The 27,576-nt window shown below is 40.1% G+C and overlaps 1 protein-coding gene and 1 pseudogene across 5 annotated transcripts in view; one reads left to right on the plus strand and one right to left on the minus strand.

The window, feature by feature from the left end:
- Positions 1-27,576, plus strand: part of Mcc (MCC regulator of Wnt signaling pathway) — a 425,319-nt gene that overhangs the window by 126,166 nt on the left and 271,577 nt on the right. The gene's annotated exons all lie outside the window — the stretch shown is intronic.
- Positions 14,198-17,712, minus strand: LOC147822918 (large ribosomal subunit protein uL18 pseudogene; annotated as a pseudogene).

Raw genomic sequence — 27,576 nt, forward strand, 5'->3', positions numbered from 1 at the left:
AGGTGATACTCTTAAGTGAAATAAATAGGACACACATGTATAAATACTGAATAGTTTCTCTGGTGTGAGAAACTGAAAGTAAATAAGGACTAAAATGTGTAATAGGTAATGTGAAATAGGAAGAAAAGGGGCAAAGAGGAAGGAAGTGGGAGGGGTAGGGGAAAGAAAGGAAAGAAGGGAATGGGATTAATATGAGAAAATGAAAAAATAGGTACGAAATCTTTGTAAATAGGGAGGAATGGGGGGGTTGAAGGGAGGGCTGGGCAAAGGTGAAAAATAAGAACCAAGAGAGACTATGGAAAGGTGCAAATTTCCAATGATGAATGTCATTATATTGTATACCTAAAATGTACCAATGATTAGAATGAATAATCAATAATGTAAAATAGGAAGAAAAGGTCCAAAGGGGTAGGGGTAGTGGGAGGGGCAGGGAAAAGGAAAGAAGGGAAAAGAAAAATGCTGAGAAATGGAAAAAATGGAAATAAAGTCTTTGTAAATAGGGAAGGGTGGAGGGGGTGAAGGGAGGGCTAGGAATGGGGAAAAAATAAGAACCAAGATGCATCATGTAAAGGTACAAGTTCCCAATGAGAAATGTAAATGTGTTGTATACCTAAAATGTACCAATAATGTGCTCGCTTCGGCAGCACATATACTAAAATGTACCAATAAAAGAAAATAAGAAAAAAAAATACCTCTCTAAATTGCACATGTAGGCAATCCCTTTATTCATAAAATCACAAATGTAATTTGTATTTCTTTTAAAACCAAGTCCTGAACTGATAAAATGAAGTGTAAATAAAAACTGTTAAGGGTGAAAGATGTTTATCAGTGTCCACTTAGGAGACAGAAAACATAGTAATTCACACAGGGAACGTTTAATATAAAGAATTATTAACAAGCTGGGTGTGGGGTCACATACCTGTAATCTCGGCACTCTGGGAGCCTGAAGCAGGAGGATGACAAGCTGAAGCTCAGCCTGGGCAACTTGGCACCTTAATGAGTTAGCAAAACTTTGTCTCAAAACAAACACAGAAAGGTGTGTGTGTGTGTGTGTGTGTGTGTGTGTGTGTGTGTGTGTGTGTGTGTGTGTGCAGCTCAGTGAGAAGACCTTGCATTAACTAGTAGTCAAGGATGACCTACTAAGTAATAAAGAAAACTCTGGTGAATACAAGGATAGCACACATGAAAAAGCAGCCCCTACCTGAGTAGAGTACCTCATGAAGGAACAGATTTGGAAGTGAGCCCTCCCCTTACCCAGGGCTGATGCACACTCTGCAAGGAGGGAGTAGTGGTACTCACAAGGTAGAGAGACGTTCCCTGAGACACTGGGGTGAGGCTGGCAGGCAGGAAGCCAGCTCTGGGGAGCATCAGTCCAGTTTGTAGGAATGCCACACAATGGGGCATCTGTAAACCTCATTGAGAGTTCTAAGAGCTTCTCTAAGAAAGTCTCTACAGAATTGCAGAGGAATTCTCTCTGAAGCCTGGGGAATGGTGACAACACCCACCAAGATGTTTCCCAAATGGTTCCACTAACACTCACTGAAAGTGAGCATCTCGGGAGGTCCTGCACTTCTGGAGTCCAGTCACCACAAGAACAAGCCTGGAGAAGCACTTCAGAGCCCTCAGAATTCCCCTCCTCCCTCAGTGTTCCTCCAGCACCCTCTGTTGACAGGGGAGACATGTCTGCAGGCCCAGTACCACAAAACAGGATACAGAAGTGGGGATCATTGGAGTCTAAAGGCAACAAACAGAACCTTACTGGCAACTTGAGCATTGAGAAGCTTCTGGAGCTTCCTATACAGGGTTTTTAGCTTTCTAAGCATCCCTTCCTTTTCTCCCACCACCAAGCACCTGTCCTCTTCTACCTAAAACAGTAGATACCATAACTTTGTGGTTAACATACTATTTCAAAAAAATGCAACAAGATGATGTTGTACATACTTGTAATGGCCATGGTTTTATTATCATGTGTTTCCCTATCTTCCTTCATTTAAATGGTCTTCACCAATTTTTTTATGTATCCCTAAATTTCTTTTAATACAGGGAACTTTTCATTTCTGCTTCTGTAATTTTAAGATGCTGCAATCATTATGGTAGTTGACAAGTTTAGGGCTACCATGTTGAAACAGGCAGGACATGTCCTGGCTTTGTGGTCAGAGCAAGGCTAGTGGTTTTGTGAGCATCCCCTTCTGGGCATTGGTCACCCCCAAAGAACAAGAAATTCTTCACCGTAGGGCATACTTGTTAACTATAGATTTTTAGAGAAGAGGGACAGTATAAATAAAATACTGGCTTCTTTTAGAAAATTATTAAGGAACATTCCAGAAATTTCAGAACCTTGAATCATCACTTACAAACCATTTCTATTTAAAAAAATAGAAATTGGATATATAGAGAGAAGACATTTACTTTGTGCTGTTAGTTATTTCACATACCAGCTATCTGTGGGGAAGTGCACTTCTTTGTGCTTTCCCCTAATATTTCAAATGATGGGATTTGTAAGCACAGGTAAACACAGCTGGTCTCATTTCTGTACAGAAGATAGTAATGTCTCGCTCTGCTGTTTAGTGCAGTCTTCTTTTGCTTTGGACAGTTTGGCTTTAATTTTGCCCATTTTAAGATGTAATTTTGTGCCTAATTTTTTCTTGCAGAAGTAATTTATATTTTTAAAGATGAAAAAGGTAGTTGTGATTTGTGCAAATAAAATTATGTGGATTTTAAAACCAATATAGTTCTTGCCTAGAATGTACGAGACCCAGGTTCAATTCTCAGCCTACAAAAACAAAGACATAGCAAGGTTTGCTGTTCCATGGATCCCAGAGAAGTTCAGTTCTCCCTCCCTCCCCTCCCATTCTTCTCCTCCTTCCTTTTCTCCTCTCTCTCTCTCTCTCTCTCTCTCTCTTTCTCTTTTGAGATTGAATCTGGGGGTGCTGTATCACTGAGCTATATCTCTAACCCATTGTTTGAAATGTTGAGACAAAGTCTCACTAAATTGGCCAGGCTGGACTCAAACTGTGGTCCTCTTACTTCAAACTCCACAGTAGTTGCCATTACAGTTATGTGCCACCATATATGACACCATACAGAGCCCAATCAGCTTTTTTTATGTAGGCTGGAAATAATATTTGGGAATTGGAAACTGATTTAAAACTGTTTATTATCATGCTAATCTGCTATACATTTATAATTACCTGAACTTTATTTATTAGTTTTTCTTTTTCTCATGCAGGACTTAAATCCACTCATTCTCCTCTATCTTTCCTCTCTATTTCCACCCCACCACCCACATTTCCTTTCTGTGAGAAAAAAATCCCCCTGTATGGCCCTGTTTTCATGTCTCTGCCTTGGGTCCTAAAGCTGGAATTTCTCATAGTGGACTGTAATGAAATACAGAGCACTATAAATTTCTTATCTCCAAGGACATTTGTTGTGTTTCCAGGGCGACTTGAAACTGGTAGTGTCAAGCTCACTTAGGTTTTACAAACAAGTCACCTCAGTTCAACCCTTCATCAGTATAAAGAAGATGGATATAAATACAAAGCTATCATTTTAGTTCAACTTTAATAAAGTACATGGCATTGAAGTGCTTAGCTGCTGCAGAAAAAAAGGCATAAGAAATGTTATTTCTTGAATATTTATTTGCCACTTAGATTTCAATAATTATAGAAATGATTATGGTTTATTAATTTTTTATAATGATTTAATTATTAAAATCTTCATAAGCACTTTTGTTTTGGTACCGGAGGTCAAACTCAGGACCTTGCATTTGCAAGGCAGGCAGCGGAACCACTGAGCTAAATACCCAGACCTGCATTTTTCAATGTTTAAAATACTGGGAAAGCACAAATTTGAGATTGAGTTCAACATTCTATTGAAATTATATGAATTATTTTGAGGGAAAAACTTTAATTTTGACAAAAATCTTCTTTTACTTCATTTGTGAATATGAAGAGGTATTTAAAGGACTGTTTGTATTCCTGTTATTGCTATTACTAGTATAAAATCCGCAGTATAGGATCGATGGATTAAGTTACTGGTCTTTTTCTGGTAAGGTTCTTGGTTCTTTTTCAGCAGTCTGCTCTTGGCTTTGCTTCCATTTCCTCTGTGTCTCTGTCACACAGGGAAGGATCCCTTAGCTTACAGAGTGGGCAGCAAAATCACCTTCTTGATTTCTTGTGCCTAAGTCAGATTGGGAGAGAATGTGGCTTCTTACCAACAAGTCCTCATCATCAAGACACAGAAAAGGCAGGTGCTGCAACCTTCACAAGCTTCAAACCTTGGGGTGAAAAGAGTGTCTGCAGCAGTCATGCTGCTGGAAAACAGTGGCTCCCAGGTACTGCAATTTCATGCACCCATAACATTTCTTTTTTTTGTTTTGTTTTTTTGGTATTGGGGATCGAACTTGGGACCTTATGCTTTCAAGGCAGGCGCTGGAACCACTGAGCTAAATTCCCGGTCCCTCCCATAACATTTCAAAAGACTGGGAGTTGCCAACTTTTCCTGTTGCCAAAAATCAACAGTCAATTTACATACTATCTGTCTTAGTTACTTTTCTTGTTGCTGAGACAAAATATCAAACACCCAAAGTTAAAGGAGAAAAGGTTTATTTAGCTCACAGTTTGTAGAGGTTTCAGTCCATAATACACTGTCTCCAAGGCAGGGTGACATGGCAGAAGGGCATTGCAGAGGAGAAATAGTTCATGGCAGGCAGAAGGTAGCAAAGCAAGTAGGGGACAATAACAACTTCTTTCTGCCCCTTTTATATTCTATCTAGGCTATCCACCTTCTGCCCTTGGGGCAGGTAGCACTCACACCCAGAACTATGCCAAACCAATCAGTGGACTGATTTAGTAATCACACACCCTTAATTCCAGCATCACACACTCCAGATCCAGCCACCTCTGAAAAAGCCCCACCTGTGACCGCAGGAGGCTTTGGGGGGACATCCAGACACAAACCATAACACTGTCAAATATCACCACCATTGCATCAGAAATAACTTTTTAGCTCCAAAGTTAGGTACTACCTACTCTTTGTTTTTCTTTCAAGTAAATAAATGAAAACATAAACTAAACTTCATGGAAGAACTCAGTTACATTTGTTTTTCACATTCTATCTACTGGTCGAATGTCAGCATGGATGAAATTCTCTAGAAGAGTGACTAAAACTGTAAACTTTAGTCATTCACGCTGAGCTTTTTGTGAGACTTCACACAAGTTATTTCATCTCTGTTAAAGCCTCTCCATTCTCATAAAATAGAAATAATAATAAAGCTAGGCATGGTGGTGCACATTATTAATCCCAGCACTCGAGAGGCAGAGGCAGGAGGATTGCTGTGAGTTCTCAGCCAGCCTGGGCTACATAGGGAGTTCAAGGCTGGCCTGAACTACATAGCAAGACCTTGTCTCAAAAAAACAAAACAAAAATAATAATAATGATAATAATATAATATTTTTCATATGGTTGTGTTAGGGGTTACATGAGACATTACATATAAATGCTTGCCTTGTCAAAGTAGATGCTCAATAAATGATAGTGATTGTTATTGCTGTTTTCCTATCTCATTATTAGAAACAAATCTTGAAAATTTCTACAAGTGGATGTATTTGGAGAAATATTTGGAAATAGAAACTAAACATTTCTGAAGAAAAGAGATCTCTCTAGAATATTTCAAGAGATTTACCTTTTTGTGTGTCCATGGTACTGAGGATTGAACTCAGGGCCTTTATATTGAATTATATACCCAGCCCTTTTTAAAAAAAATTTTGAGATAGGGTCTCCCTAAATTGCCCAAGTTGGGCTTGAACTTGTGATCCTCCTGGCTCAGCCTCCCAGAATGCTTAGAGTACAGACGTGCACCCGTATGCCTGACTCTAGTCCCTTTGTAAAAGTTAGGGGTTGTCTTCAGGTGGTAGTGTTGTCTTCAAAATTATACTGAATAATCATTTATGTAGAATGCATTTTGAAATACCAGATCACGAAAAAAAGGTAATTCCTGCCTACAGACAAATTCTTTCAGGAAAAACCTTTGTCTAATTCCTCCCTTTGAAAAGCAGAGAGCTAAGCCAGATGTCAGTGTACATACCTGTGATTCCAGCATCCTGGGAGGCTGAGGCAGGCGGATTGCAAGTTTGAGCTCAGTCTTGGTAGCTTAGTGACTTAGCAAAATTCTGTCTCAGAAAATGAAAATGTAGCTCAGTGTGAAGTCCCTGTGTTCAGTTCTCAGTATTAGAAGGGAGGAAGGGAGGAAGGGAGGAAGGACACAAGAATATGGGGCCGAGGTCCAAATATGTCTTAGTTCACTCAGGAAGAAGTCAGAGACACAAGAGTGGAGGGAGTGTTTCCTGGCATCCCCTGCTCCTGGTACCATACCCTTACGCTGGGTGAGGGGCCTATCCCTGGTGGTTGGCAAGAGAAAGAACAGCTAATGGGGGGATTGTGGAGATCTGTGTCCTCCTTCGGGTCTTTGCTGTTGGACTCTGAGTCCCTCTCTGTGTGTCAGGTGGCAGTGGGTTGTTGTACGTCCTCTAATCCCCTTTGCAGACCTGATGTTCAGGCTGACACCCTAGTGCAGATGACCAATTGTGAAAAATTGACAAACTTCTGTACAGTCTCCTCTCTTGCCTGCCTGGGCCTCTCCTAGGAGCCCACAGCCTTCATAATTCAGCATCTGAGGGCTTAAGCAAAGAGGGAGGCCATATTGCTGCCAGCTGGCTTCCTAGGGCATGGGTTCTGGCTGGCCAGTAGAGCCTGTGCCATGTGAGCTGTGACATACTCTTATAGTGCCTGTCCTTCTGGCAATCTGTTGGACTGGAAAGAGGAGCCCCCGTTAGGGCCTGATAAGAGTGTTGGCAGCAGCACAGTGAGGTGGTGGGCAGCCATCTGATAGCATTCTCTTAATAAGCTGCATTATTGTAGAAAATGATTCTGTGAACCGTTCAGCAGTGGTTCATGCTTTATTCTGTTTTCTTCTGTCTTTGGGGTAAAATCTCTGATAAAGGGATTTTGAAGACATTTGAATATGTGCTAGAGGGCAGTGGTCCCATATCTCAATACCTGGCTGTTCACCACTTCCTTTGCTTTGCTCTGCCTTTGCTTTTGTGTAGGCAAGGAAGAGAGGCACCGCCTCCACATAATAGAAATGCTACTTATATCTGAAGTGTTTTATAAAAACAAATCAGCCGCTTGGTAGCACCCTGTCTGTCATTCCCTGTAGTTTCCGTTCTCTCCTTTTCCCAGTGAGTTACCTCTGTGGGGCTGTAACAGGAGAGCTGCTATTAACATCTTCATGGCTTTCTTTTTAAAAGCAAAGGTAGGCCGGGGATTTAGCTTAGTGGTTCTACCACCTGCCTCGAAAGCTCGAGGACCCGAGTTCAATACCCAGTACCAAAAAAAAAAAAAAGCAAAGGAGAGATAGGACACTTGTATTTTTAGTTTAGGGTGGTAAGGTTTTCTATCTTTGCATCTTTGCTTTGGAGGATAAAGTGATGAAATAAGAGAGTGAAGTCTGACATGGTAGTGGTGCACGCCTGCAATCCCAGTGCTCTGGAAGGCCAAGCCAGGAGGTTTGCAAGGTTGAGCTCACCCTGAGCAACTTAGCAACTTAGTCAGAACTTGGCTCAAAAAATAAAAGGGGCTGGGATTACAACCCCAGTATAAAGTTCAGTATAAAGGCCTTGGATTCAATACCTGCTACTGTGAATGAGGGAATAAAGGAATGAATATTCAAATTATAACTAACATGGGCTAGGGAAGTAGCTCAGTCAAAAGGCCCTGGGTTCAAGCTCTAGTACAGAAGAAAAAGGAGAGGAGAGGGAAGGTAGAGCAAGGTGTTCTTGCATTATGCATGTACCTGCATGCATCTGCAGAGCTGCCACCTTCTCCGTGATCATGAAAGAGAATCAGGCACCTGCCCACTCAGTACTACCTCTTTTGCCCTCTTCTAGATAAGAGGCATCGTGCTTTTCTGGAGACAGGCATGGGCCAGCTCCTCTGTATACTGGGATCAGACTGGGGAAATGTAACCGGTGAAGCCACTGGGATGTGTCTGCAAAGTTCTAAAGCTGGTGGAGATTAATTGTGTAATGAATTTCAAGAAGAAAGCAAAGGGACACGAAGAAGGATGTCAGTGGGTTATTTATGAGTTGGCCTTTGATGGAATATGAGGAGCCTAAATAAGGATCTGATTTATTTTTAATAACTTTTGGTTGTTGAACTGTTTCTTTGAAAGGAATAACCCCTTAAAACTGGATTATGTGGGTCCCTGGATTTAGACCAGTTATATATAGAATGAACTTGCAGAAATTTGCCTTTTGGATTTGTGAAATCTGCAGTGTGTGTGTGTGTGAATGTGTTTGTTCACTATGTTTTCTCTGAGGCACAGGTAGAAGATAAGATGCCCTTCTTTGGACTCATTTAACTGGAGGCCTGGGTGGGAGGAAGGATACCTAGAACCTTGTCATAGCCTACGTTCTGTAACAAAGGGATGGGGACTTCTTTGCTAATATTTAATGAGCATTTATTATATACAACCTATTGTATTGAAATAATCTAAGGTAGCTGGGTGTGGTAATGCATGGCTGTATTCCAGCACTCTGGGAGGCGGAGGCAAGAGGATACCAAGTTGGAGCCCAGCCTGGGCAATTTAGTGACTTAGTGAGACCCTGTCTCAAAAGAAAAAAAAAATTTCAAAGGGCTAGAGATGTAGCTCAGTGCAGAGCCCCTTGGTTCAATTCTCATTAATTAAAAAAAACAACATGAACACAGACTGTCTTGCTCAGTCCTCACAACAGCTCATGCCGTAATCACTGTTCAAATCCCTTTTAGAAAGGGCTGAGGACTGAGGACTAGAGAGGCTCCCCGAGACGAAGCTGTGAAGATGTACAGGCCGAGATGGAATGCAGGTTTGTCTGACTCCCCAGCTTCAGCTTGTAGCCACTGATTTGGACACAAAGGAAAGGGGATGGGGACGCTGGTGGCTACATGGGAGAGATGCCCCTTCTCCTCACCCTCCCTATAGTGCAGTGCTGTCTCATACATCCTCAACTGGAGGTGGGTTTCTTTGTAACTCCTTTATAGGGACAGAATTGATGCCCTGACTCTTCTGAGGATAACCTCAATGCTTCCCCTTTCTCTGTCTCTGTCTCTTTCACACACACACACACACACACACAATGACCGGCTTTTTCATTTTTTTGATCTTGTATAAGACATTGTCATTGAAGAGTAATTGAAACCCTTGGTGGATTCATGTTGAGGCCTCCTGACATGAATGTGTAGTTACTTATCCTTAGATGACAGGGAGGATTAGCATTAAATGCTGAGAGAAATGCACCTGCCACTTTGATGCAGTTAGGCGTATCTATCACAGATGCATTTGGAACCTAGAGACCTCAGTCTGATTGCCAGGAATGATGGGGGCTTTCTTCAGCTAAGCTTAAGAGTAGAGAGAGGGGCCCAGAGCCACGGCCTTTCCACGCTCCACACCTCCCCTTCCCAGAAGGCCGCAGAGAGGTCACCAATCCCAAGACCTGATCCCTGAGCCAGATCTTGCAGACCATGGCTGCGTCCTCGCCACTGCAAGACTGCCAGGCGTGGAAGGATGCCAGGCTCCTGCTCTCCACCACAAGCAATGAAGCCAGCAAGCTGTTTGATGCCACCCTGTCCCAGTATGTAAAATGGACCAATGACAAGAGTCTTGGTGGCATTGAGGGCTGCCTGACAAAGCTCAAAGCAGCAGATCCGACCATTGCCATGGGCCATATCATCTCCAATGGCCTCGTGCTCATTGGCACTGGAAACTCGGTGAGGCTGGACAAAGAGCTGTGAAGACCATGGTAGAGATTTTAAAAACCCAGCTACTGACGCCAGGGGAGCAACTGCATGTGTCTGCAGTGGAGCTGTTTGCCAAAGGGACCTTCTCGAAAGCCTGTGATCTGTGGGAACAGATTCTCTGGGACCACCCGACAGACATGCTGGCCCTGAAGTTTGCCCACGATTGCTACTTCTGGGTTACCAGGAACAGATATAAGATTCTGTTGCTCAAATTTACCCCTTCTGGACACCTGACATGCCCCTTAGCAGGTATGCAATAAATATAAGTTTAATAGTATAGATCAACAGGGAAAAAGAAATAAGAAGCAGCCAATATTTGATTTTCATCCTTATCACTTTTTCTAGCGTTCCTCTAACTTGATGTAAACTTACAATTTTCAAGGAAATTCCTATTCCACTCCCATTTTATCGTAAATAAATTGAATAGTTTTTCTGTTTGTATGATAAAACAGGAAAGACTGTTACATTCGAATGGAAAAGGCATTCCATTTGTGATCAGTGTCACACAAAATCACATTCCCATCAGAAAACACAAACATCAACATCACAAAACTAAAAATACACAGATCAATAACATTCAATAAATATGCAAGCTACTTCAGTCTCCCCTAAAAAGGACCAGTACTTCAAAAAATCATAAAGAAAACCACTGTCTGGATATCAGAAAATGGAAAGACATCCTTTGCTCCTGGATAGGAAGGATCAACATAGTGAAAATGGCCATACTTCCAAAATTGCTATATAGATTCAATGCAATCCCAACTGAAATCCCAGCAGCATACTTTGTAGATCTTGAGAAAACAATCCAAAAATTCATTTGGAACAAGAAGAGACCCAGAATAGCAAAAGCAATTCTAGGTAACAGAGACATGGCAGGAGGTATTACAACCCCCAACTTGAAACTATACTACAAAGCTACTTTGATAAAAACAGCATGGTACTGGCAAAGAAACAGACATGAGAACCAGTGGAACAGATTAGAAGATTCAGAAACAACTCCAGACACACTCAGCCACCTCATCTTTGACAAAGGAGCCAAACACCCTCACTGGAGGAAAGATAGCCTCTTTAATAAGTGGTGCTGGAAAAATTGAGTTTCAACTTCCCAAAGACTACAACTAGACCTATATCTCTCAACATGCACCAAACTAAAATCAAAATGGATTAAAGATCTAAATATAAAAACAGAAACGCTGAACCAGCTGGAACAGAGGTTAGGTAGAACTCTTGAAGACATTGATGTAGGAAAAGGCTTTATGAACAAAACCTCAGTTGCCCGTGAACTAGCACAAACAATCAACAAGTGGGATCTCTTCTTATTAAAAAGCTTCTGCACAGCAAGAGAAACCACCAGCAGTGTGAAGAGACAACCCACAACGTGGGAAAAAATTTCACCAGTGGTCCCTCAGACAAAGGTCTACTATCTCGAATCTATAAAGAACTTAAAAAAATCAGACCTCCCAAATTTAAAGACCCAATTAAAAAATGGACATCTGAAATGAACAGACATTTCTCACACAAAGAAGTAGAAATGGCAAATAAACATGAAAAAATGTTCAACATCACTGGTCATTCAAGAGATGCAAATGAAAACAACACAGATTCCACCTCACTCCAGAAAGAATGGCTATCATGAAATCAACTAATAACGAATGCTGGCAGGGCTGTGGGGAACAAGGAACCCTGCTCCACTGTTGGTGGGAATGTAGACTGGTGCAACCACTGTGGAAATCAGCACGGAGATACCTCAAAGAACTAGCACTGGAAGTCCCATTTGACCCAGCTATTCCCCGGCAGGGTATCTTCCCCAAAGAATTAAAAGAATCATACCACAGTGATATATGTGCACCCATGTTCATAGTAGCACAGTTTGTAATAGCTAAAACTTGGAAACAGCCCAAATGCCCATCAACTGGAGACTGGATCAAGAAAATGTTTTTTTATAAAATGGAGCACTACTCAGCCATCAAAAACGAGAAATTAGAAACATTTATTGCTAAATGGATGCACATTGAGGCCATACTCTTAAGTGAAATAAATAGCACACACGTGTAAATACCGAATAGTTTCTCTAGTGTGAGAAACTGAAAGTGTAAATAAGGACTAAAATGTATCATAGATAGTGTGAAATAGGAAGAAAAGGGGCAAAGGGGAAGGGGAAGTGGGAGGGGTAGGGGAAAGGAAAGAAGGGAATGGAATTAATATGAGGAAATGAAAAAAAGGAAACAAAGTCTTTGAATAGAAAGGGATGGAGGGGTTGAAGGGAGGGCAGGGAAAGGGGGAAAAATAAGAACCAAGAGAGTATGTAAAGGTGCATATCTCCAATGATGAATGTCATACTGTACACCTAAAATGTACCAATAAAAGGATATACAAAAAAACGAGTGGAGAGAAGAAGAGAGAAAGAGACAGAGAGAGACAGATGGAGAGAGAGAGATGGAGACGGAAACAGAGACAGGGAACACAGACGCAGACAGAGACAGACAGGGACAGAGTTATGGCCTGTGTCTAGATGTACCCCCAAAGCCTCATGCAGTCATGGGTGGAGCTTTTTCAGAGGTGGCTGGATCTAGAGTGTGTGACTGATTCATGGTACAATGCTAGGATTAAGGGTGCTGGGATTAAGGGTGGGTGATTGCTGGATCAGTCCACTAATCCCAGTAGCCTGGGAACGATGTAAGGGACAGAAAGAAGCCTATTTAAAAAAAAAAAAAAAAGATTAAGAAGCCTGTCTTCCCTTGTTGCTTTGCTACCTTCAATCTGCCATGAATTATTGTCCCTCTACCTTGTGCCACCCTTCCTTGGAGCCAGCCGATTATGTACTGAAACCTCTACAAACTGTGAGCTAAGTAAACCCTTTCCCCTTTAACTTTGAGTATTGGGTATTTTGTCTCAGCAATGAGAAAAGTAACCAAGACAGACAGAGACAGCGAGACAGAGACAGACCCCACTTTAAAACTTCTCAGTATATTGTTCAGGGGCAAAGGAGGAATCCACTCTCCAGCCCTATTTCCCTTATAACTTTTTTTTTATAAGACAGAACATCACTGTGAAGCTCGTGGTGATAATCCTGCCTCAGCCTCCTGACTGCTGGGATCAGGTGTGCACCACCACACCTGGCTTCTCCCTTGTAAGTTTGAGAAAATAGTGTTATGCCATAAATCAGGGTTAAACTTTTCCCTGAAAACTGAATCAGGCAGAAGGATTTATGTTATTCCTGAATAACTGGTCACATTTGTTACATGTTGAGCGTGTGGAGGACGTTGGTAGAAAACCCTTGCCAGTACCATCTCATTTAATTCTCAGACAGCCAGGTCCTCTTCAAGCTAACACCGCCCCCCCCAAATTGTACCATTTGTTTTCCCTGGAGTGAAGATAAAGCACTGCCTATTTGTAAGACTGATAGTCACATAAGTTCAAAAAGTGAACATTGCCAGGTGCATAAGCAGAAAAGGAGGAGCAGATATGTGGATTATAGTATCAGTTATTCTGATATTGAGAAGATTTTCTAGCTGTTAGGTTTTATTCCATGTTTGTAGATGGCAGTGTATGTTTCGCACTGAGAAATAATAATAAATACTATTTTAATAACCTAGATGTCAATGCCCCCTTTCTCCTTCAGTTTTCATTTTGCTCATTCCATGTCTGTCCTTGCCTCCTTGTGACCCAGTATTGGAACCCAGTGAGGAATCTAGGATTACAGAAGCGTTGGTGAACAGTAGGGATTTTATTGAGGGCTGAGGATGTGGGAGAGGCTCATATAATACCCACACACACCCGTGAGAGACTGCTTTGGACGCTTCTCCCCCCTGGAGACTCTTCCTCCCCACACTGTTGGTTTCTCTCCACTTTTACACCCTGGCCCAAGCAGTGCTCTCACTCACTCACTCTCTCCTTTCTAGGAGGATGCAAATCCCTTTCCTAATACTGTGTCATAACTTAGGAATTGTCCTGTTACTAAACATGGCCTTAGCATCTTGTGCTCCCACTCTGTGTGGTTTATCAAAGCATCTTTCGCTGATTGATGAACAAGTTTGCTAGTCTGTGTCTGAGAAATCTTCCCAGATGACTGTAGTGCAGTTTAGCCCTCAGCAGCCTGCTCCTGAGCTCTGAGGAAGCCTTCTCTGGAATTAACCCGATCGTTCTTCTGGGTCAGGGGCATTTTAGGAGGGTCCCACCTATTCTTTTTTACTTTTCTCTTGGCTTCTTATAGACTAGATTCTCTCATATAGCAGCAGCATGAACTTTCTTTTTCATGCAGTACTGGTGATTGAACCAAGGGGGATTTTTTTAATGTATTTTTTTGGGGGGGGTATCAGGGATCGAACTCGGGTCCTTGTGCTTGCACAGCAGGCGGCGAAACCACTGAGCTACATCCCCGGCCCTAAAATGTATTTTTTACTAGTACATGTTTGCAGTACATGATTACATTCTGGTGGGGGTTTGTACATGTACGTAACACATCTTAATTCTTTTTGTGAGAAGTGATAAATATTCTTTATTTGGTATTATACATACAGCACACTAAAATGCCTTTCAGTACATAAAAGGCAGCACTTTTTAGATACAGGAAATTCTAATTAAATTGGCATAGTCAAGACCAAAAATATACAGGTTACTTCCTTGTCGTCAACCACTGCCTTTAACAGGCTAATAAACACAAATTGAAACAGGGAATCTCACTTGGTTATGAGACAATGATGGATTTCCCCAGTATTTAAACATTTACATAACGAGTTATATAAATCTAAGTATAAGACCAACCTTCAGTAGGTTTTTGAGATGACATTCTCCATCTTTGTGAAAAGTCACACATTACTAATCAAGTCCAATCATATATTTAAAAAGAGAAAACGGTGATAGTATTTACTGAACTGAAATTACTATCAAAACTTGGGAAAAAATATCCATTTAACTACGGAAGTCAATTTTACTTAAATCAGGATTATCCAACAAAAATATTCTGTCAGCCACTCATGATCTGAATTCTAGCATATAAGATCTATTAAGCTATGGTACACATAAAAAAGCCAAGAGACATTTCTGTTCTGTAATAAATAAAACAGTGACTATTACTCATTAGCAGCATTTTTGAAGTAAGCTATTAAGTCTGCCCTTTCTCCCTTTTTTTTTTTTTTTTTTTGGTACTGGGGATCGAATTCAGGTCCTTGCACTTGCAAGGCAGGCGGTGAAACCACTGAGCTAAATCCCCAGGCCCCTTTCTCCCTTCTTAATGGCAGCAAAGATCATTTTTGTTCCAGGCATGTACTTCTTGGATTCTCCAAATACTCCATCAATGTATCACATGAAGGCTTTGTTCTTGTTGGCATCTGTGTAAGAGAATCCAATAGCCTGCACTGTCTTCCACCCAAACAGACCATGGACATCTGGCCCAGGCTTGTGCTTGCCTCCCTTCTCCACAGTGTGGCACTGGGCACACTTCCATACTAAAATCTTCCTTTCTCAACATCTCCTATTTTTACATCACTCTTTCGTTGTTGCTACAAGGAAGGTTCCAGCTCAGAAGCCAGACATCCTGCTTTCTAGCCCAAGGACATGCTGGTTCTTTCCTTTCCTTTCCATTCCTTTCCTTTCTTTTCCTTTCCCTACCATTCCTCCCTGTTCCTTCCAACTCTTAATCCCTTTCCTATTTGAAAAAGCAGTATTGACAGGTTTTTTCTTTGATTCTCTTTTTAAAATTCTTTTCCCCTTTCCTCTCCCTTCCATCTCTTGGCTCCCTTCCCAATTGAAGATCTCCCTACTTCCTATAACCTATTCTTTATTTTGTTTTGTTTTATTTATATTTTGGGTTTCTCAAATAACAGAAACCATGTGATATTTAAACTTGTGTGTCTGGGGCCAGGGATTTAACTCAGTGGCACTGCCTTTGCCTGGCAAGCTCAAGGTCCTGAGTTTGATCCCTGGTACCGGAAAAAAAAAAACAAACTTGTGTGTCTAATTTATTTCACATTTGTACATCTCCATCATATCTAGAATTACCTTCTTCTTTACATACTGAGAGAATTGTTTCTTGCAAGTATGTTCATCTTCTTCCAATAGGTAATGTGTATAATCTGCAACATGCTGACCCCTGATGTGCTTCTGATGTATATCTGTGTTGAACTCCTTGGTTTCAAATTCATAACCAGGGAATTGTTCGGTACCGGGAGGGAGGGACAAGCCTCCATCCACAGCACCCTCTGGGCTCCAAAAACTATTGCCAGTTCTAGTTCTGGCAAGGCATGCAGCCAAATAGCAGGTGAAGGCACCAAGTTTGCCATCAATGATTTCCACATTGTATTCATCTGCAGTCACCTCCACTTGGGCTTCATAGGTCTTGCCCATGCCAAACCTATTAAGAAGCCTGCAGGCCAGCAGTAGGCCAGTGCAGTATGCTGCAGCATAATTTGTTAGGCTTTCACACCATATTTTGGAAGTTTGTGTCCATATGCTGCTCAGATTATCATATTCCTTTCTCTGGCATAAGCAAGCTGACAAATGATACCTCTGTTATACAACGAACTATCATCCTTATTTTTGTCCTGAATCACCAAGCGTTTTTGAGCATAGTTATCAGTCTTTTCCTCTTCTAAATTTCACTTAGTATCTCTTAAAGTAAGCCTTATTCTTGACAACTTAAGAAACTCCCTATCTTAGTTACTTTTTCTTGTTGCTGGAACAAAATATCTGACACCCAAAGTTAAAGGAGGAAAGGTTTTATTTAGCTCGAAGTTTGTAGAGGTTTTATTTCATAGTTGGCTGGCTCCAAGGCAGTGTGGAATGGCAGGGCAGCATCGCAGAGGAGAAACAGTTCATGCCAGGCAGAAGATAGCAAAGTAATGGAGAAGCAAAGCAGCAAGTGACAGTGACACTCTTTCTGTCCCTTAGGGTGGGTAGCACTCACACCCAGGGTGGGACAGCCTTAATCCTAGCATCACTCAGTGAATCAATTCCAGCATCACATTTTTGATCCCAGCATCTCACACCCTAGATCCAGCCACCTCTGAAAAACCCTATGTTTGACGGCCATGGGGCTTTGGGGGATATCTAGATACAAGCCATAGCAGCCTCTTTTCCAACCCCAGGTCCCAACCTGACCACCCTTCTTCACCCACCCCTTCTCCCAGGCTTGAGCATGGGATGGTAACCATTAAGACCACACTAGGAGTGGCAGCCCAGCACTAGTCCAGGCATTTTTTTTTTTTTTTTTAGTACTGGGGATCGAACTTGCGCTTGCGCAGCAGGCGGCGAAACCACTGAGCTAAATCCCTGACCCATAGTCCAGGCATCTTTGAAAGAAACATGACACTCTCCTTAAGAGAAATTCGGGGGGGAGGGGTAAATTTTTTTTGTTTCATTATAGAAGTAGGCCTTATCACCAGAATTCTGAAATAAAGAACCACTTAAAGTATCTTGATCTAAACAGTCTAATGTAATCTACCCTAATGTACGTTTAACAATACTTGAAGGGATTCATTAGCATAGGAAATCATGAATATAAAAAGTGTTGAGAACAACTGAACCCATACACTGTTGTGAGAATGATAGAAAACATATAATAAATAATGTAGCACCAACTAAGGTTTGAAAACAACCCCTCTAAATTTCATGTTGGAACTTAATCCCTTTTGTGGTGATATTAAGAGGTGGGGACTTTGGGGAAGTAATTATATCAGGAGAGCTTCTTACAAAGAAGAGGGGAGTTATTTAGGCCCTGGATTCCTTCCTTTTATCCTGTGAGAACATAGCATATGTCCTCTCTGGAGAATACAGTAACCAAGTGCCATCTTGGAATACCTCGACACCTTTGTCTTGGGCTTTGCAATCTCCAAACTGTGAATTATAAATTTCTGTTCTTAGCTGGGCATTGCAGCACATGTCTGTAATCTCATTCTCTGGGAGACTGAGGCAGGAGGATCACAAATTTGAGCCCAGCCTGGGCAATTTAGCAACTTAGTGAGACTTTATTTCAAAAATAAAAAGTAGGGGCTGGAGATTTAGCTCAGTGGTTTCGCCTTCTGCTGTGCAAGCGAAAGGACCCGAGTTCGATCCCTGGTACCAAAAAAAACAAAAAACAAAACAAGAAAAAAATAAAAAGTGAAAAAAGTCTGGGAATGTAGTTCAGTGCAAAGACCCTGGGGGTAGTCTTGACTACAACAAATAAATAAATTTCTGTTCTTTATAAATTACCCAGTCTCAGGTATTTTATTATGGCAGCACAAATGAACTAAGCACTCAAATTACACATAAATAATATATAGTGATTTCTATGATGTATCCTGACTTTCTCTTCACTGTGGAACCAGAAATAACCTTTAACCAGACAACCCTGATTCTATTTGAGTTTTTCTGAGGGCCCCATGTTTTCTTGTCTTGGTTCATACTTAGACATGAGAAATTCAAACCATATCACATTCAAACACATTTTTCCTACTTGTGCCCAATAATGGCTTTAATCTAGACAAAATGTCTCTTTTACAACGAGAGGTATAAACGAAACTCTAATTCATGTATTTCACTGTTTCCTTGTGCCCCCACCCCCACCATGGCATCTCATGTTACCTTTTCATAATGTGGTCCAAATTTCCAGCCTTCAATCTTCCAGAGTTCAGGTGCATTAAGATCATGTGTTGGTTAAAAAAAAAAAAAAAAAAAAAAAAATTATGTGGTGGTTAGATATTACTGGATAAAAATGTCCAGTAAGAAAATGTATAGTAAAAATGTATAGTATTGAAGGAGTAAAGCTATATCAATGTTGGCTGTGGATCAACAGTTTAAAATTCCTGGGAAATTCAACTGTGGAGTGCCTCCTTTTATAAGCAAAATATAAATTTATTTTCTTGAAAGTCTGCCTTCACATGGTTTAAACCTTGATTGGAAAGCCACCACAGGCTGTAATACTTTCCATTAATTAAATGACTTTCAGTTGTTCAATAAAATATTCAAGATTATCCCTGAGACTTGTTTCTCTGGGCCAATGCTCCCTATGATTCTGGGTGACTACCTATGAGCAGCCAAAGACTTTGCAGGGAAGTGAAGGGAACCATGAGAAAATAAAAATAATGGCTAATGTCCACAAGGAGAAGAATCTTTATTTCAAAATTAGATTTAGGTCAGCAGAATATATTGAGAGAAACCTAGGTAATTAAAATAACCAGAATTTAATTCACTTCTCCAGACAGGTTTTGAGTTTGAAAACTCATTTTGAGCATTCTTATTGAGCGAATTATGAAAATTTTACCTATCTCTTCAACTGCTGCCCTTATATAATCCAAATAGTAGATGTTAGGGTTTGTGGTGAGAAGGAAGAATTAGGAATTCTCTTCCAGTGTTACACTGCTTCTCTCACTTGTTTTCTCAGTGTGAGATATGAAAATGGTGCCCGGGGTCATGCTGTCAGCAAGGGCTGTGTCGTCTGAACCCTTGACAAGGGCTGGAGACTGCTTCTACAGTGACTGCTGGACAATGGCAGGAGCCCCGTCCCTCATCATGTACACCTCTCCACAGGGCTGTATGAGTGCTGTCACAGCATGGCAGCTGGATTCCTCCGGGGCAAGAGATCCAGAGAGCAAGGCAGAACTCCTGTGTTTTTTAAGGCCTAGCCACAGAAGTCACACTCCATTATTTATGGAAGACCCTATTTGTTACAAAAGTCATCCTTAAGTACCTTGGGGTGGGTCTGTCCAAGGGCTTGAATACTAGGATATTATGGGAGCCACTGTGGGATGTTGTGGAGGCTGGTTCCACATCCATCACATACAAGTAAACATTAATTGGAAATGTTTAGAAAACAATTACCAATTCATTTTTTACTTGTTTATCATTTGTCTCCTCCCACCCATTCACTTCTTATCCTCTGCATCCAGCCCAGTGCCTAACACATTGTTGATGCTCAATGAATATTTATGGAATGAATAGGAAGTCTATATCTTCTAAGTCAGCCAGTTGTTTAAAACAGACGGTAGGACTAGATAGAAAATGAACAATGACGGTTAATGATCACTTCATCCCAAAAACTTCAACTGAATAATTGGATGGGAGTGGGGGAAATAGATTTCCTCATTATTTACTGAAATACTTCCACTTCCAGTCCAGAAATTGTAATATACAATATCTGTTTTATCATTAATTTCCTTGACTCTTTTGAAAAATGTTCATAAGATTTGTCTTCTGGGGCCGGGGATTTAGCTCAGTGGTTCTGCCGCCTGCCTTGCAAGCACAAGGACCCAAGTTTGATCCCCGGTACCAAAAAAAAAAAAAAAAAAAAAGATTTGTCTTCTGCATCTTTTTTTTTCCTGTAGGATAAATTTATTTAAGTGTATGTTTCAGTATATCCACAAACATTTTAAACATAGAAATTATCCAAATAAAAATGTATTACAACAATATTAGATAATCACTAGGTAGGAACAACGTGAAGTAAAGGTATAACAGTTACATAGTTGCCTACAGATTTTTTTCCGCTATCTGGTAAAGTCAGGGCAGCCATGTGTGTGCACAGGCCAGTAGCATCTTCATCACCTGAGGATTTATAACCACAAACCCAGCCTTAGTGATTCAGAATCCACATTTTAACAAGCTTTCTGATGATTTGAGGGACATTGTTCTTTGATACTTAACACAGGGCTTTGCATTTGAGGAAACCTTTTGAACTTTAAAAAAAAAACAAAAAATGGACCATCTGTTTTTCCAGAGTTAAGCTCATAGGTAAAAATCAGCATCTTTGTGTTCTAAGTGTTGAGGGTGTAACGTTGTTCTCCCTGGGAGTTTGCTTAAGTGGCCTGCACACTTGTTGGTATATTTTCTCTCACGTCCACAGGGCTGAGCTCTGAGTTGGGTTCTGTCTACACCTGCCAGCCTTTCCCCCTAGTAAAGGACTTACTGGTTGCTTCACTTTGCAAAAACTAGAATGAGAAAAATTGAGCTAATTTTTTTGTTGTTGCTTTTTGTACCAGCGATCAAACTCAGGACCTTGCAATTGCAAAGCAGGCAGTGGCACCATTGTGGTAAATCCCCAGCTGGAGCCAATGTTTTAAAATGATATGACCCATAGAATAGATCTTTTTCTTGTATTTAAAAATTCTTTTCCTCTTTATTTTACAAAGAAACTTTGATTTTAAACTTGTTTAAGGTATCTTAGTTTCAATTCTAGACTTCAAATTAAAATAGAAATTCTGTTTTCATATTTCACTAGAAACTGAAATTGCCTATCAGTCTTGTTTTTATTTTTTATTCCTTTATATTTAGCAGCAGTAGTTGTGAGAATATTTCACTAAAACAGAGCAAAATAATTACTGAACCATGAATCTATGATGAAATATTGTTTCATGTCAGAGATTTTCCTATTAAGTAAAAATTTAGCTTTACAATATTGGAACACTTAAATCTTCTAAAGATAATTATGTCAACTAAAAAGTCTAGGTCATTATATGAGAAGGAGACATCAGTATTATATTGATACTCTGTCTGCCAGAGAAAGGTGACATGATTGGCATTCAGATCCACCCTACCTTCACCCTTTCCAAACTGGATAAAATTGTATATTTAAGAGTGAGATGTTACCTATATACTAATTTACCCACTCTGGTTTTATTCGACAATATTTATGTGCCAGCCACTTGGCCAGACCTTGGAATTGCAGAGGAGTAGGTATAATACATGATGATACCTACCGACTTTTTTTGAAACAACAGTTTGACAAGGGACTTCGATAATTATTAAACTAGTTCTTGGCTCCTAAAGAATTTAAGATGTAAGCAGTATGCTTATCTGATTCTAAAATAAACATGTATTTCCTCAGGAATACAAATATTGGAAATAAATAGAAGGCTTGTAGGTTATCAGGCTGCTTTACCTGTTTTTCCCAGGGTGACATGGAAACTGGGTTGTTTTTGTTTTTGTTTTTCAGTGATATGGTTCCTTTTCTTAAATAAGCTCTTCTTTTATACATCTGAAAATTAGTCTCTTTTTGTTTGTTTTCTTTGAGGCAGGGTCTCTGTAGTTCATGCTGGCCTTGAACTATCAACGATCCTCCTGCCTCAGTCTCTTGAGTGCTGGAATTACAGGCATGCGTCACCACACCCAGCCTCTTTCTCTTTCTTGATAGGACTCTAAATTTGCATTTCTTTCATTTTCAAAATATTTCTCATTTAGGATCCATTGCCTTATCAGTGACTGAAACTCAGTTGTTCTTTTTTAAGCAAGTAACTATGTAATGTGAATGTGTGTATGTCTTCAGTTATTCTGCTTGACACATGGAATTAGTTTATTAGTTTTTTGTCATGATGATCTTGGTACTCTGATAGCTATGCTGTCATTCTGTACTTTATATAGAAGGAGAAGCCCGGGATGAAATTATTAAGAAATAACTTTTGGGCTTCACATGGCCACTCTGTGAGTCAGGTTTCCCTAGGAGAAGTGAAGCACTGAGAAATTTTAGCTTGTTCTTCCCAATACAGAGTTTGGTAAGGGGCCAGGTGATGTTTGCATAGTGTCCTACTGTGGTTTAGCCAGGGAATTTGGCAAGCAGTATTCAGTAGGTCCTAGAGCCAACATGATTGAAGGCTGTTGGATGTCAGGATCTTGTAAGAGTTCTTGGGAATGTAAACCATGATAGCTACTATGGAAGTCAGTATGGAGGGTCCTTTAAACACTAAAAATAGAATTACCATATGATCTAGCTATACCACTCCTCAGTATATACTTAAAGGAATCAAAGTCAGCACATAGTATAAGGATGCCTACATACCCATGTTTATCACTACACAATTCATAATAGCTGAGTTATAGAATCAGCCCTAGGTACCTATAAGCTGATGAACGGATTAAGAAAATGTGGTATATATACACTATGGATCATTATTAGCCATAAAGAAGAATGAAATCATGTCATTTGTAGGAAAATGGATGAAACTGGAGATCATCAAGTTAAACAAAATAGGCCAGATTCAGAAAAATAAGTATTATATGTTTTCTATAGACAAATCTAGAGAAAAGAAAAAAAATATGACCTGAAGAAGAAAGGAGACTATGAGAGAAAGGAAACAGGATGGGGGGAGGGCAAGAGAGGGTAATGGGGATGGATATGATCAACATATGTTATATACATGTATGAAAAGGCCACAATGAGATCCATTACTCTCAAATCAAATCACTCTGGGAAATCACATTACTCTGCGAAATCTAATTTTTTTAAAAAAGAATTTAGTTCTTAGCTTAATTTTGAGTTGGTCTCAGATTTGTTACATATAATATCTAACTGAATCTTACACAGAAGTATACATCTATTTCCTTCATGTTGAATTTTGATTTGAAAAAAAAATCCATTTATTTCCTTTTTATCTTCCTTTGCTCCTATGCAGATAAAAATGCTCAACCAGAGCCAGGCATGGCGGTGCATTCCTGTAATCATAGCTCTCTAGGAAGCTACAGCAGGAGGAGGATCGCAAACTCAAGCCCAGCCTGGGCAATTTAGCAACTTATGGAGACCCTGCAACAAAAAATAAAGAAAGAAAAGAAAAGAAAAGCTGGGGGTGTAGTTCTGTATAAAGGTCCTGGGTTCAATCCCCAGTGCAGGGGAGAAAAGAAAGCTCAGCCAATGGTTTGTGCTTCCCCAAAGTGCAGCAGCTGGTATGCCGAAGGTGGTAGACACAGTGATACACGTGGCACACCCAATGGTGTTAAATGAGACTATCTCACACCAGGAGTAGAATTCCCTTTTTAATCCTTTTTCAGCCCATCTGTTGAGATCAAGAGCAAGGCCTCATTTGGGTGGAAGAAGGTCTCAGATACCTCTCTAACTCCCTAACAGAGCCCCTGTGTAAGGAAAAGGCAGGCCCAGGATCGGAGCTCTGCAAGGCAACAGCATTTAGCTCATTTTTTTTTTCCCTCCTAGTACTGGGGATCGAACTCAGGAGCTTGTGCTTGCGAGGCAGGCTCGGTGGCACTGAGCTAAATCCCTGGCCTAAGGTTTAGCTCGTTTTTATAGTTGCTCTCTGCTTATGGCAACTGACAATTATTTTCCATTAATAATAGTAATGTAAACCTTTCATTTTGAATAAATAGTTTGAAGTATAAATTTATCAATTTCAGAAAAATGTTAGGTAGATTATACCCAGATGGTGCTTGGTCTGGCAGAAGTTGGAAAGGAGATGTATGAAAGATGCCTTGGGACCAGGTGTGGTGGCACACACTTGTAATCCTAGTACTCTGGGAGGCTGAAGCAGAAGAATCAAAAGTTTGAACCTAGCCTGGCAACATAATGAGCTAGCAAGACCCTATCTCAAAATTAAAAATAAAAATAAAGCCTTGGGTTCAATCCCCAGCAAACAAAACAAAAACCCAAAATCTGCCTTGCTTCCAGGTGTAGTTGCACTCACCTGCAGTTCAGGTACTCTGGAGCCCTTTCAGGTTAGCCTGGGCAATTCAATGAGACCCTGTTTCAAAATAAGAAATAACAAGGGGCGGGGATGTAGTTCAGTGGCAGAGTACCTTTGGGTTCAAACCCCAGTACCTCAAGAACACACAAAAACAAAACAGAACTGCCATGGTAAACTCTTGTGTAGAAAAAGAACAGGCTTGGGCCAGGGATTTAGCTCAGTGGCGCTGTGCCTGCCTCACAAGCGCAAGGTTCTGAGTTCGATCCCTGGTACCACACACACACACACAAAAAGAACAGGCTCTGGGGTTGGTCACTCTTGGAATTTTCATTCCTGTTCAAGCACTTACTAGCTTTGTGACTTTTGGGAAATCATTTCATCTCTCTGAGCTTTAGTTGTCTTCATCTTACAGTGGTACTAACAGTGATGCATTGGCATCAAGGCTGTAATACAGTGCTTTAAAAAATGGATGTATTCAAACTGTAGCTCCTGCTAAGCTAACAAACTCAAGACTTAGCTCTAATTCATACACTGCAACATCAGTAATTGGAAATCATCTGACCTGCGCTTCTTTATAATTGATCTGCTTCCTTTTTCCCTTATCTGATTCATAAATCACTTAAATCTCCCTATGCATCTTATGATATATGTAAGCTATGTGAAATCGTCAGTCTGTAAGGCTGTAAGTATGAAGTCTATAATTATATCCTGATTATATTTTTCCTTTTGATATTCACAGAATAACTCTGGCATCTCTGGGCCATCTGGGTGTTCTGAGGTAGCCAACTTAAGAATATACCTTTCCCAATTTGCATCTTCATTAGCCCAGCACATTGGTATTGTTGAAGACATGTGGATCGAATTTTCAATTTACATGGCCATATGCTACAATCCCATTTTTAAATTCTATTTGTGGAATGAGGGTTTTTATGGAAAACATTTTGCTACAGAGTTGTGAATGTGCTTGGGAGATCCATGTCGTGCATCATGACAGCTCTTTCCCTCTCTTTGCCACATGTACTTGCCTCCTTGTTTGAAGTGCATTTGGCCATAAACATCCCTTTTTGGATATTACCACTTGTGAAAACAACTGCTGGCTTACCTATATCCATTTGAGTGATGGTACATTTGAATAAACAGACTTGCCCACTAGAATATCATATGCTCAAATAAACCTACTAGTGGCCATTTTAATATAATACAATAAAACTCGCTTTTCCAACAGACTCAGAAATTTCAAGCCAAGCCCCATGTGGACCCAAGAGTCTATTCATTCCACATATGGTCAATTCCCTGAAGGGGGATGTCTGAATATACTTTTTTTTTTAAGTGGGTTAGCTAGGAGAAAATTTAATTCATATGCTAAAGTGTGTCAGGCAGCTGAGCTCCAGCTATCAGTTCATCATTATCTTGAATTGTAGGTTTAATCAAGTTGTTTCATTTAATATGATTATTTGTTTCAAAACCTAGTATCCTGCTTTAAGGAAAAGCTTCACTTTTTATTTCCTTTAGTTAGTCCCCAGGTTTGTGAAGTCTCATGAAGACAGCCAGTGAAGTGAATCTAATTTGGGTGGTTGAATACTAAGGAGGAATCAGGAGACTACATAGTGTTGCTTTCATTAAAATAGCTTTGTCCAAGAAGACATTTTTCACCATACTTTTGCATCTGTTCTGGTGTTATTTCCATTTTGCTTTGCTTAAATTAAAAAGGAATGCTATTGAAATGAAAAGTTGGTTTTGGAAGTACTTGTGTGAGAGATCAAGTCAATGTGTTGAGCTAAATGTTGTGTTGACAGATTTTACATGTTCACCCGGAGAAGAGCAGTTTATTCTACCCTCTCTGATACAAAGCCAGTTCATATAATAGAGTTAGTTCAGAGGTGGGCATCAGGTATGATAGAATTATGCATTATCTTTATGTAACCCTGGCTTTTATATCCCTGTACTTGCTTATTTATTCTTTTTTTAGATATAAATTAAAGTGGAGCTTGCAAATTAGATGTGCCAGAGCTCATGTGGTCTCTACCAAATGTAGTTTCTCTCGCTCTTAGAACTTATTGGATCATGGCAGAAATATAAATGACCTGCAGGAGAAAATTCAACCCATATGAGAATTTATTTCCATCAAGTCATAGGTAGTTGGCTTAGTTCATAGATGAGGCTTACAAACTTACTTTTCATCTTTTTCTCATTATTTATTGTTGACATTTTAATTCAGTTAGCAATGTAAAGATTTTTAAGCAATATTATCAAGTTATGCTTATAGTGTTTCCATTGTTTATATAAGTTGATAATTAGATTCTTCTACTTAATACAACAACATCTTTTGAAGGTCTACTTTTTTCTTGTAGTATCCTAGGCACTTTACAAAAAAAAATAATCCAATCACCCCAATCTTCTGCTATCATTTTTGTTTTTAAAAAGTGAATGAACAGCATTTAAACTTTCCAGGTGCTGTTGCAGTTACTCAATTCAAATGCGACTTTCTAAATTGGTAGAACTTAGTAATAAGTTGAACTATTTAAAATTGCTGGTATTTTCTGATTTGTGCTACTAAAAGCAGCAATTTAATATGGTTTAATCTTATGTCCATAATTTGTTGAGCACCCACTAGATACATAACTGTATCCAGTACATGGAGAATATTCAAGCCCTAATAATGAGGGAAACAGTACCTTTAGAAACTACTTTTGAATAAACCTTACTGACATGGATATTGGTAGAGATTTGGGGACAGTGGAATAAAGGGCATTTAGCACCAGAGGTAAATTTGAGGTTTATATTTAACAGTTAATTTTTACCTTGAAAGAACCTCAACCAATACTCAGGATTATAAACTTTATTTACATAGAACATACATATTGAATAGAATTGATAATACAAAATACGTTTTTATTTATTGATGGACAGCAAAGCTCAATGACAGATTAACTTTACAAACCAAGAAAAAATGAGAATGGAAGGCCAGAATCAAGCCAGGCATGGTGGCTCATGCCAGCAGTCTCAGGACCCTCCGGGACTGAGGCAGGAGGAAGTACAAGTTTGAGCTCAGTCTGGGCAACTTAGCACCTTAGCAAGCCCGTCTTAAAATAAAGAAACAAAAATAGGGCTGGGGATGTAGGTCAATGTGAAGGTCCTGCGTTCAATTACCAGGAGTAGAAAAACAAAAACAAAAACTGAAAGATGAAGGAGGCTGGAATCGAGGATAATGAGCAACACTCTTGGAGGAACACTAAGAGCAGTCTTGTGGGACCTTTAAAATGACTTCTCAAAGTGACTGTCATAAGCCATGAGGCCTAGGATGGGGGGTTGAGGGTCCAATGCAGCTCTCTCTTAACCCACGTTATAATGTCTACTCAGCAAT

This window comes from Heterocephalus glaber, unplaced genomic scaffold, assembly GCF_053883595.1.
Source record: "Heterocephalus glaber isolate CG9 unplaced genomic scaffold, H.glaber_assembly_v1.0 deba00001606, whole genome shotgun sequence".
Taxonomy (NCBI): Eukaryota; Metazoa; Chordata; class Mammalia; order Rodentia; family Bathyergidae; genus Heterocephalus; species Heterocephalus glaber.